The 15,729-nt window shown below is 51.8% G+C and overlaps 1 protein-coding gene and 1 long non-coding RNA gene across 7 annotated transcripts in view; one reads left to right on the top strand and one right to left on the bottom strand.

The window, feature by feature from the left end:
- The window catches only part of ptprea (protein tyrosine phosphatase receptor type Ea), a 452,659-nt gene that overhangs the window by 85,449 nt on the left and 351,481 nt on the right, over positions 1-15,729 (top strand). The gene's annotated exons all lie outside the window — the stretch shown is intronic.
- The window catches only part of LOC140393128 (uncharacterized), a 190,072-nt gene that overhangs the window by 83,653 nt on the left and 90,690 nt on the right, over positions 1-15,729 (bottom strand). The window lies entirely within an intron of this gene.

The following is a 15,729-nucleotide window of genomic DNA, read 5'->3' as shown; positions in this document are numbered from 1 at the left end:
TTGTGGAGAAAGTGACAATGACTAACCATTGTACATATTAATGAAGAAAAATCTCCCCAAATCCTTCACAGAGCCATAATCAAAAGCTGGACACCGAGCCAAAGAAAGAGATAGATGACCGGAAGCTCAGTCATGGGTTAAGAATTTTGACGGGAGGCTTAAAAGATTGGGGAGAAAATTACAGAGCGTGGAACTTGGATGACTACATGGTTGGCAATAGTTTGGGGTGAAGAATGAGAGAGACTCATAAGAGGACAAAATTAGTGGAACAGAGTGTCTGTGGGGTAAGAGGCAGAGTTGGCAGAATTGAGAAAGACAGATCGGTTTAAACCCAAGTTTAAAAAACCATGGTGTTGGGGAATTGGGAACCGATTTCAAAACAGGAAAACCTCACAAACAGCAGACACTAATAACAATGTTCTTGGCACGCAAGATGTGTTTTTCTAATGTAGTATGAAGGGCAGAAGGGCAAGAGTTCATACAATGTAATCTGGAGAATTTACTGCAGTAGTGTTTCCAGTCCAATGACAGGAAAGCACGCCTGGACCTGACTCTTAGAAATGAGATGACCCAAGTGGATCAAATATCAGTTGAACATTTCGGGGACAGTGATCATAGTAGCATAAGCTTTAGAATGGCTATGGGAAACGACAAGGAACAATCGAGAGTAAGAATAATTAACTGGGAGAAAAACAACTTCAATAGGATAAGAATGGATCTGGGTTGAATAAATTGTAATCAAAGGCCAACAGGAAAAATGGAGCTGAAGAATGAACCACCTTCAAAGAAATGGTTCAGGCACAGTCAAGGTATATTTTCTGAAGGAGAAAGGTAGGGGACTGGATTCTTCTGCCCTGCCCGCTGAAAGATCGCCACGGGCAGGGCGCGGATCATGTAAAGGTCATTGACCTCGGGCGGGAATATCTGGTCACTGGGCAGGTGAGGGTAGAGAATCCCGCCCTGGGTGACAAATAGATCAAGTATAAGATAAAGAAGACAAAGTGTGCTTTTGACATTTGTCAGGTGGATAATACAATGGAGAACCAGTGGAGAACCACGCTGAATATAGTGTGTTCATGAGGGAGTGAAAAAGCAAATAAGAGAAGGAAAGAGGGATTATGGAAAAGAAACAGGCAGTTAAGATAAAAGGAATCCTAAAATCTTTTACAGGTGCATAAAGAGTAAAAGGGTGGTAAAAAGAGGAGTAGGGCTGATTGGGAACTGAAGAGGGCGTTTACCCATGGAGGTGAGGGAATAATTGAGGTATTAAATGAATACTTTGCAACTGTCCTTACCAAGGAAGAAGAGGCCACCCAGACCATGGCTAAAGAGGAGGTAATTAATACACTAGAAGGGTTTAAAATTGATCAGGAGGACTTCCGGTGGCATTTCCGAGTAGGGCAGCCGCATCGAGAAGAGCTCCCGGCGGTGGCCACGATTTGCGGCGCTTTCAGGGATTTCCCCGATTTTTCGATCTCCCTTCAGTGCTGACAAGATGGCGGAAGCCAAACCGCATGGTGGGGCCGCACTACTTACGGTGGAGAAGATGACCGAGGTGATGGCCATGGAGCTGGAAAAACAGTTTGCGAGGCACATGGTGGCCTTGAGGAAGGAGACGGCGGTCGCACTGAAGTCATTGGTGGAGGAGGCAATCGCCCCGGTGAGGGTAGCTGTGGCAAAGACATCGGCCGAGGTGAGAGAGCAGGGCGAGAAGATGAAGGAAGTGGAGGAGGCCGTGTCATAGCACAGCAACCAGTTCACGTCGATGGGGGACGAGCTGCAGAGGGTGGTGGAGGTCAATAGAGGACTCCGAGCAAAGCTCGAGGACTTGGAGAACCGTTCAAGGTGGCACAATTTGATAATTGTGGGTTGCCCGAAGGGACAGAGGGCCCAAGGCCAAAAGAATACTTCGCTAAGAAGTTGGCGGAGCTGATGGGCGAGGGTGAGAGCCCCTCCTGGTACGAGCTAGTCCGAGCTCATCGGTCATTAAGGCCGAAGCCCAAAGTGAACGAGCCGTTAAGAGCAGTAATTATCTGCTTCCATAAGTACTGCATAAAGGAGAGGGTGTTAAGCTGGGCGAAGCAGAAGCGCAAGGTGCAGTGGGATGGTGCTGTAGTTCGGATCTACAAGGACCTGACGGTGAAGTTGGCAAAAAGACGAGCGGCGTTCGGGCGAGTGAAGGCGGCAATGTACAAAAAGGAGGTGCGATTTGGTATGGTGTACCCGGCGAAGCTGAGGGTCATGTATAATGCCAAAGACTTTTATTTCGAGGCGGCTGAGGCGTTCGTGAGAGCAGAAGGCTTGGGATAGATGTGAAGAGTGGAGCTGGAAGAGAAACGCGGGACTGTGGTTGGGCAGCTGGAAAATGTATAAATTCTACAACTTTCTTTTTACTGATGTGTATTGTAATTTACTTCTCTTTGCATTGTTACAGAGTACAATTTAATGGTTGGGTTGATTGGCATTCTGTGTTGCGACGGTCATATCTTATTTTACTGAATTATATGGGTTGGATTGTTTTTGTTTTTTCTTTCTCTGGGACTGCGTGGGAGGGGACGGTATATCCCGCGCTAGCTAACTAAAGTCGGCTAGTGAACGGAGGTGAGGTGAGAGGAGGGCTGAGGACATTGGAGCCTGGATAGCAGATTTCAATGGGCCTACGAGGCGAGAGGGGGGGGAAGGGATTGATGCTGGGAGATGTTTTTTCAAAGGGTAGTGCAGAGGCCGGGGTGGAAATTGGATGTGGGAGTTTTGGGGAACCAAGTGTTCTGTGAGAAAATTAAAAAGGTAATTAAGGAATATGTAGGTTTCAACTGTACGGGTGAGGTGTCAAAGGCAGTTGTCTGGGAGGCTCTAAAGCGGTGTAAGGGGTGAGGTAATTTTGTTTAAGGTCAGGGCGGACAAAGAGGAGAGATTGGAGCGGCAGAGGGTAATAGATAGGAATAATGCAGAAGATGTGGACCCAGTGAAGCTGGAAAAGAGGAAGGAACTACAGGCGAGCTTTGACCGACTGACCACCAGGAAGGCGGGGCGCCAACTGAGGCGAGCAAGGGGTGCAGTTTATGAACATGGAGATAAGGCTTCATGTTAGCAGGTCAGCTCCGGAGGGAAGCAGTGGCAAGGGAAATTCTTCAGGTGAGGGATAGGGCAGGGAAGTTGGTGGTGGCTCCGGATCTGATTAACAAGGTTTATGAGGAGTTTTATGAGAGGTTGTACAGGTCAGAGCCACCTGGGGGAGACCGTGACATGCAGGAATATCTAGATGGGTTGGAGTACCCAAGGTCAGGGGAGGGGGACAGGGGTACATTAGTAGAGCAAGAGATAAAGGATGCGATTGGGAGGATGCAGTTGGGGAAGGAGGCAGGGCCGGATGGGTTTCCGGTGGAATATTATAAAAAATTCAAGGATAAGCTGGCGCCCCTGATGGTGAGGATGGTTGAAGAGGCAATAGGGAAGGTGGTATTGCCACAAACTTTGGGGCAGGCATCAATTTCACTTTTGCTAAAAAAAAGATAAGGATCCGATGGAGGGCGGGATTCTCCGACCCCCCGCCGGATCGGAGAATCGCCGGGGGGGCGGCGTGAATCCTGCCCCCGCCGGCCGCCGAATTCTCCGGCATTGGAGATTCGGCGGGGGCGGGAATCGCGCCCCGCCGGTCGGCGGGCTCCCCCCGGCGATCCTCCGGCCCGCAATGGGCCGAAGTCCCACTGCTGTAATGACGGTTGCGCTGGCGTGAATTAAACCACCTCCCTTACCGGTGGGACCAGGTGGCGCGAGCGGGCTCCAGGGTCTTTGGGGGGGCGCGGGGTGATCTGGCTCCCGGGGGGGTGCCCCCACAGTGACCTGGCCCACGATCAGGGTCCACTGATCCGCAGGCGGCCCTGTGCCCTGGGGGCACTCTTTTACTACGCGTCGGCCGTGTAGGTCTCCATGATGGCCGACGCATAGGTGACCCCCCCCCCCCGCGCATGTGCGGGGATGATGTCAGCAGCCGCTGACGCTCCCGCGTATGTGTGGACTTCCGCCGGCCGGCGGAGTCCCTTCGGCCCCAGCTGGCGTGGCGCCAAAGGCCTTCCACGCCAGCCGGCGGGACGGCAACCACTCCGGCACGGGCCTAGCCCCTAAAGGTGAGGGCTTGGCCCCAAAAGGTGCGGATTCTCCGCACCTTTGGGGCGGCCCGACGCCGGAGTGGTTCACGCCACTCCATCCTGCTGGGATCCCCCGCCCCGCCGGATAGGGAAGAATCCCGCCCGGACTGTGGGTCGTATACACCCATGTCACTTCTGAATGTGGACGCAAACGTATTGGCGAAGGTACTGGCAGGTAGGCTGGAGGAGTGTCTCCCGAAGGTGATAGGTGAGGATCAGACGGGGTTCGTGAGAGGGAGGCAGCTCTTTTCAAATGTTAGAAGGGTATTGAACATCGTTATGGCACCGGCAGAGGGGAAGGAAACAGGTGGTTGTGGTATTGGACGCTGAGAAGGCGTTTGACCGGGTAGGATGGGGGTACTTGATGGCAGTTCTGGAGCAGTTTGGGATTGGACCAAGGTTTGTGAACTGGTAAAGCTACTATATAAGAAGCTGAGAGTGAGTGTCCGCACAAACAACATCAGCTCGAGATACTTTTCTCTCCACCGTGGGACGAGGCAGGGATGTCCTATATCCCTCCTGCTGTTTGCACTCGCGATTGAGCCGTTGGCCATCTCATTAAGAAGTTCAGGAGCATGGAAAGGAATAGTGCGGGGTGGTGGGGGGGATAGATCATAGGGTGTCCTTATATGCCTGACGACTTGCTGTTATACGTGTCGGAACCGAGTGTGTCGATAGGGGGAATATTGGAGCTGCTTTGAGTATTTGGGTCTTTCTCGGAGTACAAGCTGAATCTAGACAAGAGTGAGTATTTTGTGGTGTCTCGGCCGGGGGTGGGGGGGCTGCCATTCCGTTGGGCAGGGACTCACTTTAGGTATCTGGGGGTGCAGGTTGCCCGGGCGTGGGCGGGGGGGGCTTCACAGGTACAACATCTCTAGTTTGGTGGGGAGAGTGAAAGCTGATCTGGCAAGGTGGGATGGTCTCCCTCTGTCACTGGCGGGTCGGGTACAGGCGGTTAAAATGAATGTGCTGCCGCGATTTCTCTTACTTTTCAATGCCTGCCGATTTTCCTGCCAAAGGCTTTTTTCAGAGAGATTGAGGAAAGGATTACCTCATTCATATGGGGAGGGAAGGTGGCCAGAGTGAGAAAGGTGCTGCTACAGAGGGCAAGGCAGGCAGGGGGTTTGGGTCTTCCGAAACTGATGTATTACTACTGGGCGACGAATGTGGAGAAGGTGCGGAGCTGGGTCAGAGGAGTTGATTCCCAGTGGGTCAGAATGGAGGAGAGTTTGTGCAGGGGGTCGGGACTGAAAGCACTAGCAACAGCGCTGCTCCCGATAGCTCTGGGGAAATACTCAGTGAGTTCGGTAATAATAGCTTCATTGAGAATTTGGAGGCAGTTTCGCCAACACTTTGGGTTGGGGGGCAGCGTCAAGGGAAATGCCGATTCAGGGGAACCACAGATTTGAGCCAGGGAGGTGGGATAGAAATTTTTGGAAATGGGAGGAGAAGGGGATTAAGACGCTAAAAGATTTGTTTCTTCGGGGTCGGCTTGCCGGATTGAGGGAGCTGGAAGCGAAGTATGGGCTGGAGTGGGGGGATGTGTTTAGATACATGTAGGTTCAAGATTTTGCCAGAAAGGAGATACAGAGCATCCCAGTGGAACTGGCCTCCACATTGCTGAAGGAGGTGCTGACGACAGGGGGACTGGAGAAGGGGGTAGTGTCAGTGGTTTACGGAGCTATTTTGGAAGAGGAGAAGGCACCACTGGAACGGATCAAAGCAAAGTGGGAGGAAGAGTTGGGAGAGGCTATGGAGGAAGGGTTCTGGTGTGAGGTGCTCCGGAGAGTAAATGCCTCCACCCGGTGCGCGAGGCTGGGGCTGATACAGCTGAAGGTGGCATACAGAGCACACCTCACGAGAGCGAGGATGAGCCGTTTCTTTGAATGAGTAGAAGATGTGTGTGAGCGTTGCGGGGGGGGGGGGGGCGCTAATCACGTTCATATGTTTTGGTCCTGTCCAAAGCTAGAAGATTACTGGAAGGAGGTTTTTAGGGTAATTTCCAAAGTGGTGCATGTGAAACTGGACCCGGGAGGCCATATTCGGGGTGTCGGACCAGCCAGAGTTGGAAACGGGTGCGGAGACAGATATCGTAGCCTTCGCCTCGTTAATTGCCCGAATGTGGATCCTGTTGGGATGGAGAGCAGCCTCGCCACCCTGTGCCCTGGCGTGGCGGGGGGGACCTGTTGAAGTTCTTGACCCTTCAGAAGGTTAAGTTTGAACTGAGGGGAAGGCCGGAGGGATTCTACAATTCATGGGCATTATTCATTATGCACTTTCAAGAACTGGATAACATCGAACAATAGTTTGGGAGGTTGGGGGGGAGGGTTGGGGGGAGGGGAGCTGTGTGTATTAAGGGTGACTATGGGTGATTCCTGATTCCTTTATGTCATTTGTTTATGTCAACATGCGGGCTAATGTTTGGGGTTTGGTGAGAGGATGGGATTGACATATTGTTGCTGATTATTGTTTATTGTTGGTGGGTGTAAATTTGGGAGAAAATGTGAAAAAGGAGAATAAAAATATATATTTTTAAAAAATAAAATTGATAAGGAGGAGTTATTAGATTGGCTGTCAGTAGTTAAAGTTGATAAAGCACCTGTGCGAAATAAGGTTCGTCCAAGGATACTGTGTGAAGTAAGAGTGGAAATTGAGGAGGCTTTGGTCATAATTTATCAATCTGCTTTAGACACTGGGATGGTATCAGAAGACTGGAGAACTGCACATGTTACACCCTTGTTCAAAAAAGGCATAAAGGGGCAGCACGGTGGCACAGTGGTTAGCACTGCTCCCTCACGGCACCGAGGACCTGGGTTCAATCCCGGCCCCGTGTCACTGTCCGTGTGGCGTTTGCACATTTTCCCCGTGTCTGCATGGGTCTCATCCCCACAGCCCAGAAAAATGTGCAGGGCAGGTGGATTGGCCACGCTAAATTGCCCCTTATTTGGAAAACAATAATTGGGTGCTCTAAATTTATTTTGCCCCATCAACAAACATTCACCTCCTCCACCATCAGTGCTCAGTAGCAGACGTGTGTACAAACTACAAGATGCACTGCAGGAACTCACCAAGACTCCTTAGGCAGCACCTTCCAAACATATGACTACTTCCACCTAGAAGGACAATAAGGACATGGGAACACCACCACCTGGAAGTTTTCCTCCAAGCCACTCACCATCTTGACTTGGAAATATGTCACGGTTCCTTCACCGCTGCTTGATCAAAATCCTGGAACTTCCTCCCTAACAGCACATTGGGTGTACCTACAACACATGGACTGCAGCGTTTCAACAAGGTAGCTCAGCACCACTACCTTCTCAAAGGCAATTAGGAATGTGCAAAAACTGCTGGCCTAGCCGGCGAAGCCCAGACTCCTTCAATAAATAAAACAATATATAAACCCACCAACTATGCTCAAGTCATTTTAACTTCAGTGGTGGGGAAAACGTCTTGAAACAATAATTCGTCACATGGACAAAAGTTAATATGAGGTTGTTAAAGGAGATTTTGATGAGGTAAAGAGTGGGTTGATGAAGGAAATGCCGTTGATGTGGTGTACTTGGATTTCCGAAAGACAGTGCCACACAGCAGACGTGTGAGCAAACTTATCACTCATGGAATAAAATAATAATAAAATAATAAAAGGAACAATAGCAACATGGATATGAAATTGTCTGAATGACAGGAAACAGAGAGATGTGGTTAATGGATGTTTTTTGGGCTGGAGTTCCCCAGGAGTCAGTATGGGATATCTTGGTGACATATATGGTGTACAGGGCAAAATTTCAAATTGTGTAGATGATTCAACACTTGGAAGCATTGTGACTGTCAGAAGGTTAGTGTAGAACTTCAAAAAGACATAGACAAGTTGGTGGAATGAACAGACAAGTGGCAGGTTCTATGTGGAGAAGTGATAGGAAGGGCATGGCGAGACAAAATAAAATAAAGGATAAAACTGAAAGTCAGGTGCAGGAGCAAACGGACCTGGATGCATATAGAAATCTAGAAAAAAGGAGCTGGAGTAGGCCATTTGGCCCTTTGACCCTGCTCCGCCATTCATTGTGATCATGGCTGATCATCCAACTCAGTAAACCTGTGCCTGCTTTTCCCCCATATTCTTTGATCCATTTTGCCCCAAGAGCTTTATCTAACTCCTTTTCGCCTCAACTACTTTACGTGGTGAAGAATTCCACAGGCTCACCTCTCTCTGGGGGAAGAAATTTCTCCTCATCTCAGTCCTAAATGGTCGACCCCTTATCCTTGGGCTATGACCCCTGGGGCGTCATTCTCCGACCCCCCGCCGGGTCGGAGAATCGCCGGGGGCTGCCGTGAATCCCGCCCCCGCCGGTTGCCGAAGTCTCCGGCACCGGAGATTCGGCGGGGGCGGGAATCGCGCCGCGCCGGTTGGCGGGCCCCCCCGCTCGATTCTTCGGCCCGGATGGGCCGAAGTCCCGCCGATAAATTGCCTGTCCCGCCAGCGTAAATTAAAGCACCTATTTACCGGCGGGACAAGGCGGCACGGGCGGGCTCCGGGGTCCTGGGGGGGTGCGGGGCGATCTGACCCTGGGGGGTGCCCCCACGATGGCCTGGCGCGCGATCGGGGCCCACCGAATCGCAGGCGGGCCTGTGCCGTGGGGGCACTCTTTCCCTTCCGCCTCCGCCACGATTTCCACCATGGCAGAGGCGCAAGAGACTCCCTCCACTGCGCATGGGCAGGAAACTGTCAGCGGCCGCTGACGCTCCCGCGCATGCGCAGTGGAGGGAGTCTCTTGCGCCTCTGCCATGGTGGAAACCGTGGCGGAGGCGGAAGGTGAGGGCTCGGCCCCCAAAGATGCGGAGCATTCCGCACCTTTGGGGTGGTGCGATGCCCGTCTGATTGGCGCCGTTTTGGGCACCAGTCGGCGGACATCGCGCCGTTTCGGGAGAATTTCGCCCCTGGTTCTGGACTCCCCTGCCATCAGGGACATTCTTCCTGTCTAGTCCTGTTAGAATTTAATAGGTTTCTATGAAATCCTCCCTCTTTTTACTAAACTCCAATATAATCCTAACTGACTCAATCTCTCCTCATACATCAGTCCTACTATCCCAGGAATCAACCTGGTAAACATTCATAGCACTCCTCCTAGAGGAAGAACATTGGGCGCGATTCTCCACTCCCACGCCAGTTGGGAGAATCGCCTGGGCCGCCAAAATTTCCGGGGACGCCCTCCCGCGATTCTCCCAAGCGGCGGGAATGGCCCGGTTGAGTTTTGCGGGCCGCAGGCCGGAGAATCGCTGGATACACCGAAAATGGCGATTCTCCGGCACCCCCGCTATTCTGAGGCCCGGATGGGCCGAGCGGCCAGGCCAAAACGGCGGGTTCCCCCCGGCGCCGTCCACACCTGGTCGCTGCAGTCATGGGCGGTGCGTGAACGCTGGGGGGGCGGCCTGCAGGGGGTGAGGGGAGACCCTGCACCGGGCTTTACCTGAAATGTGGGGTGGCCCGGGATCGGTGCCCACCGATCGTCGGGCCGTCCTCTCTAAAGGAGGAACTCCTTCCTTCCGCGGCCCCCCAAGATCCGTCCCCCATCTTCTTGCGGGGCGGACTTAGAGAGGACGGCAACCACGCATGCGCGAGTTCGCACCGGCCAACCCCTGCATGCACGTATGACGCCCGTTATGCGGCGCCGGCCGCGTCATCTATGCGGCGCTGCTTTTACGCGGGCGACAAGGCCTGGCGCGTGTAGATGACGTGCCCCGATCCTGGCCCATTGTCAGGGCCTGAATCGGTCGGGACCGGGGCCGTTCCGCGCCGTCGTGAACCTCAACGGCGTTCACGACGGCGCGGCCACTTCGGCGTGGGAGTGGAGAATCCCGCCCATGGTTCCTCAGTTAAGGATACCAAAACTGCACACAATATCCAGGTATGGTCTCACCAAGGCCTTGTATAACTGCAGCAAGGCATCCCTACCCCTGTACTTGAATCATCTCACTATGAAGTCCAACATGCCATTTGCCTACTTCACTGCCTGCTGTGTCTGCATGTCTACTTTCAGCGACTGGTGAAATATATGCGTATGATGAAAATTGCAGGACAGATGGAGAGAACAGTTAATAAAGCATGCAGTGGAACAGAGTACAAGAGCAAGGAGGTTAAATTTAATTTGTATAATACACTAGTTCAGCCTCAGCTGGATTATTGTAAATAATTATCGATGCCGCATTTTAGGAAAGATGTGAAGGTATTGGAGAGAGCAGAGAGGATTCATGAGAATGGTTTTGTTATGAAGATAGATGGGAGAGGTTGGGAATATTTTCTTTGGACAAGAGAACCCCGAGAGGGAATTTTGATAGATTTATTCAAAATCATGAAGAGTCTGAACAGAGTAGATATTGTTCCCACTCGTGACATGTTCAAGAACAAGAGGGCACAGATTTAAAGTAATCGGAAAAATAAACAAAAGCAACTTGAGGAAAAGGTTTATTATGGGGCGAGCCTCTCTCATCTCCCCACGGCTTGTTTCTCGGCGGCAGAGGTGGCCCGCTATTGGCCAGCAGCGGAATTTTCTGGCCCGCTCCTGTCAATGGGATTTCCCATTGAATCCTCCCCACGCCGTCGAGGAACCCTTAGCGGGAGTGCACCACCACTGTGGACACCCGGAAGATCTCGGCAGGGGTATGAGTGGTTAACATCTGAAATGCATTGAGAGTGTGGATGAGGCAAGATCAACCGACCCATGTTCAAAAGGGAATTCGATTGTTACCTGAAAGGAAGAATAATTAAGGTTACTGAAAGAAGGTGGTGAAATGGCAGAAGGTGAAATGCTCATTTGGACTGCCAGTGTGGACACGGTGGACTGAATAGCCTCCATCTATGCTGTAGCAATTCTGTAATTCTGTGATTAACTAGCAACCATGGCTGTTTGGTGGAAACTTGCTGTGTATAAAATTGTATTGCCTACTTCATAACCTCGACACTCCAAAAAGTAATTTTGTGTCTGAAAAGTGCCTGAAACTAGTGAGATTTGCGATACAACGCTTTATGAATTGAAATATTCTATTTTTTCTGTTCCCTTTTGTTCTATGAAAGCAGGTAGTATATTTCACTTTGTGATTCCTTAGTTGGGTAACATGACTGGCTATAGAGAACACTTGTTCGGATAATATTTTTTAATTCTGTTAAAAAGTCACACTAGTTTACCCTGAGCTCAAGTGAATCTGTAACTAAGTCATGCAGACCCTCCGCTTTCTTGTTCCTGGTCAGCTAACTAAGTAGAAATATTACTGGGAAAGTGGAGGTGGGCTAATTTACTATCTAGTCACCCCGTTTGGAAGATTCACGTGTGTAGGTCTGGTGAGAATAGGCCTGGGTTTGGCTGAACTGCCCTCTGCAACTATGTATCTTGGCAGTACTCACTGTTGAGTCTTATGTGCAAAGGGTAGCCACTTGGCTGGGGTTTTAAAGGACATTCAGGAATTGTAGTCTGCAAGAAAATCAGAAGTAGTAAATGCAAGTGTGGACTAGGCACGGGCTGATTCCTGCACCGTAGCAGGTGGGCATCCAACATTGGGTTACATGAGGCCAGTGTGCCACAGACATCCACTGGCAGTCCCCAGGCAAAGAGCACTTACTTTCAGGCCACTGTGTCACTGGTAGCTGGTCTCGGGTCATTCCTGGCAGGGGGAAGGTATTGGGAATGGGAGGAGGCCAATCATGGGCTCAGTCTGAATTTTTCCATATTTTTGTTTGCAAAATGTTTACCTTTTTGGCAGTGTCTAGTGATCCTTTCAGGTGATCTAAGGACTAGGGCAGCCCAAATGCGAAGGGGCGGGTGTTCGGCCACCTATTGACACTTGTTTCAGGCACAGGACCTGGCTGCCTCCTTTTCTGCCTTCACCAATGTAACGGGTTGTGTACTTCTGGGTGCAATGAGCTCATGCCATATTGGATGTTTCGAAAAAGACACAAATTTATAGGGAAGCGGGATGGGGAGGGGGCAGTAAAGTGAGGAAAACCAACAAAAAGAATATGACATTGACAATGGAATCACTCTGCCACTTGCTGCAGAGTACAAACTAAAAATTCGGCTGCTTTAGTAAATATTTTGACGGAAGAATTCCCAGCAGTGAACACGCCCAAAGAGTCATGTGGAGGAGGTTTGAACTTTGGTAACATGCTGGCAGCTCACTCATTCACAAAATGTGCTCCGAATACAGAAGGACATTGTGTGGTTAAGTACATTAATGACATTACCTATAGTTATGACAGGAAATTGGCACGGGTATCCAACATAATAGGTCACCTTTAAATTAATTTTTAATTTGCTGCGTGACGAAATATTCAATTGTCTGCCTGCATGAGTTACGAATCCTTGAAGCGCAAGTAATTGGATCAACCAGCAGGAAAATAAATTGTATCTCTGTTGCTGCCAATCTGAACTCCACTATTTTATCCAATGCCGGGTCATTTGAAAAGGTCATAAGATATCATTTTTCTTCAGCGATAAGTTGTTAGTAATGTGGCTAACTTGAGTGTTTGGCTGCAGTAGTAAATTCCTGCTGTTAATTGAACCTAGTCACTTCGAGAATCACTGGGTGCGATTCAACGGCTCAAGTTAAAATCCATTGAATGGGGCACTGAATGGGGTGTTCCTCGGCGGCTGCAGTGCCGAGAAACATCCCGCTATCCGACGGCACTCTGCCATTTCTAGGGGGCCTCGGGGAGTTTCACCCCGCCAGCCCGCACTTCGAGGAATTTCCTCGCAGATCGGGGTGCTATTTTGTTCAGAAGTACTGATCTTTTCATCCCCACCCTTTCAGGCCCCCCCGCCATGCTATTTTGACCCACCTCTCTGCACCCACCAAGCTTGAGCAGGCTGACGCACGATCAATTGCACAAAGACTAAAGTTGGGTACAACTGTGGCTTTATTACAGTCAGACGCGTGGCCTCCTGCTGCAGCTGGCGAAATGGCAGGGCACTGGAGGTCATGCATATTTATACAGTTCTCCGTGGGTGGAGCCAGCCGGCAGGAGCTACCGGCGAACCTGTAGTGCAGGTCCTACCTTACAGCTCCTATTACAGTGGTTCACCACATTCACCCCCTGTTAAAAATGAGTCCAGCGGGGGTGACGTGAAACTATATACAATTAGTGCAATTATGTACAGTAGTAGGGAAAGAAAAGTCCATGTTGACAGTCCGGAGTCCGTCAAAGGTTCAACCGGTTTGGTGATTTGGTGCTTCGTTGGGAGTGGCGTAACGGTGGTGGCGAAGTCAGTGCTGGCGGTGGTGGAGGTGGCACCAATGGCAGTGGTGGCTGTGCTAATGCTGGCCAGTCATCGGGGAACTCCGGGAACGTGCAGAAATCTTCTTTGTCCTCGTGTGCGGAAAAGGGGAGTGGGGGGTTGGTCTGGTGGGGTCAATATTGGCGGTGCGGTGGGAGGTGGGGCGCATTGGTGGGGGTGGGGGGTGGTGTTGGGGTGGAACCTGACGGTGCCAGGTCCCTGAGTGAGACAGTATCTTGGCGGCCATCGGGGAACTCAACGTAGGCATATTGAGGGTTGGCGTGGAGCAGGTGAACCCTGTCCACCAAGGGGTCCTTGTGGAGTCGGACGTGCCTATGGAGAAGGACCGGATGTAGGCGGGGAAACCGAACAGAGCGAAGATGGTGCTGATGACGCCAAGGCCGGGATGTCACCCAGGGGTCACTCGATTGTACCAACGATAGCTTTGGCCTCCTTTTCGACGGATGAGTGTCGAATTTCCGAGGCATGAAGGGTGCGGGAAAAGAATGCCACGGGTCTGTCTGCCTGGTTCAGAGTGGCGGCAAGGGTGACGTCTGGAGCATCGTGGTCCTGCTGGTCATGGCCGCAGATGGTGACATTATCTAAGTACGGAAAGGTGGCCCGCAAACTGTACTGGTCGACCATTCAGTCCATCTCTCTTTGGAAGACCGAGACCCCATTTGTGACACAGAAAGGGACCCTAAGGAAGTGGTAGAGACGACCGTCCGCCTCGAAGGCAGTGTATGGCTGGTCCGACTTCCGGATGGGGAGCTGCTGGTAGGCGGATTTCAGGTCAATTGTTGAGAAGATCCCGTACTGCGCAATCTGATTGACCATATCTGATATGCGTGGGAGGGGGTACGTGTTGAGCTGCGTGTACCGATTGATGGTCTGGCTGTAGTTCACGACCATCCTGTGTTTCTCCCCAGTTTTAACCACTACCACTTGGGCTCTCCAGGGGTTGTTGCTGGCCTCAATAATACCCTCCTTAAGCAGCCGCTGAACTTCGGACCTGATGAAGGTCTTGTCCTGGGTGCTGTACCGTCTGCTCCAAGTGGCAACGGGCTTGCAATCTGCAGTTAGATTGGCAAAATGGAAGGGGGATCAACCTTGAGGGTCACGAGGCCGCAAACAGTAAGGGGAGGTAAGGGCCCGCTGAATTTGAGGGTGAGGCTCTGGAGGTTGCACTGGAAGTCCAGGCCCAACAGGAGTGCAGCGCAGAGATTAGGAAGGACATAGAGGCAGAAGTTACTAAATTCTACGCCCTGGACTGTGAAGGTGACTGTACAAAAGCCTCGGATCGGGACGGAGAGGGATCCGGAGGCCAGGGAGATCCTTTGATTGGCAGGGTGGACCGCGAGGGAGCAGCACCTTACCGTATCTGGGCGAACAAAGCTTTCGGTGCTCCCAGATTCCAGCAGGCATGAGGTTGCGTGGCCATTGATTTTAACCATCGTCGACATGGTGGCCAGGTTGTGCGGGCGAGATTGGTCCAGCGTCGTCGAAGCGAGCTTCGGGTAGCCATCGGATGCTTCGGGTGGCGAGCGTGTGCGGTTCCAATGTCGGGATGTCCGGAGACCCTGTGGGGGACAAGATGGCGGCGCCCATTGGGCGCACGTGGCTGAAGGGGGACAAGATGGCAGTGCCCATTGGTCGCACATGGACCCGGGAGGAGAAGATGGCGGCTCCCATTGTGCGTCTGGCTTGGGGGAGGGGGCGATAGCGGGCACGATCGCAGCGACTGCGCGGGCCTGGCACACCGCCGCGAAGTGGCCCTTTTTACTGCAGGCTTTACAAACTGCAGTGCAGGCAGGGTAGTGTTGGCGGGGGTGCTTCTGCTGACCGCAGAAGTAGCAGCGGGGACCCCCGGGGTGCGCGGATCGACGTGCGGCGCAGGCGTATTGGGAAGGCAGGGCTCTGGCTGAGGAGGTCATCGGCAGGGTCCAGGAGGGGTAGGAAGGAGTAGAAGGGTGGGCAGCACGGTGGGAGGGGTACGATTGTACGTTACGGATGCGACCGTCATGGAGAGCGCCAAGGTTTTCGTCTCCGCCAGTTTGAGCGTGGCCCCTTCCAGTAATCGTTCTTGGATGCGGTCCGACGCAATCCCCGTCACGAAGGAATCGTGCATGATGAGATTTGCGTGTTCGACGGCCGTAACGGCCTGACAGTCACAGTCCCGGACGAGTGGGATTTGGGCCCGCCAGAAGTTTTCAATGGACTCACCAGATATTTGCGAGCGGGTGGCGAGTACATGCCTGGCGCAGAGCGTGTTCACCTTCTGTGCGCAGTGTTCCTTAAGGAGTTCTATTGCTTCTGTG

The sequence above is a fragment of the Scyliorhinus torazame genome, chromosome 16 (genome assembly GCF_047496885.1).
Source record: "Scyliorhinus torazame isolate Kashiwa2021f chromosome 16, sScyTor2.1, whole genome shotgun sequence".
In the NCBI taxonomy this organism is placed as follows: Eukaryota; Metazoa; Chordata; class Chondrichthyes; order Carcharhiniformes; family Scyliorhinidae; genus Scyliorhinus; species Scyliorhinus torazame.
Note: the sequence above shows the minus strand (reverse complement) of the source record. Positions and strands in the feature narration are given on the sequence as shown.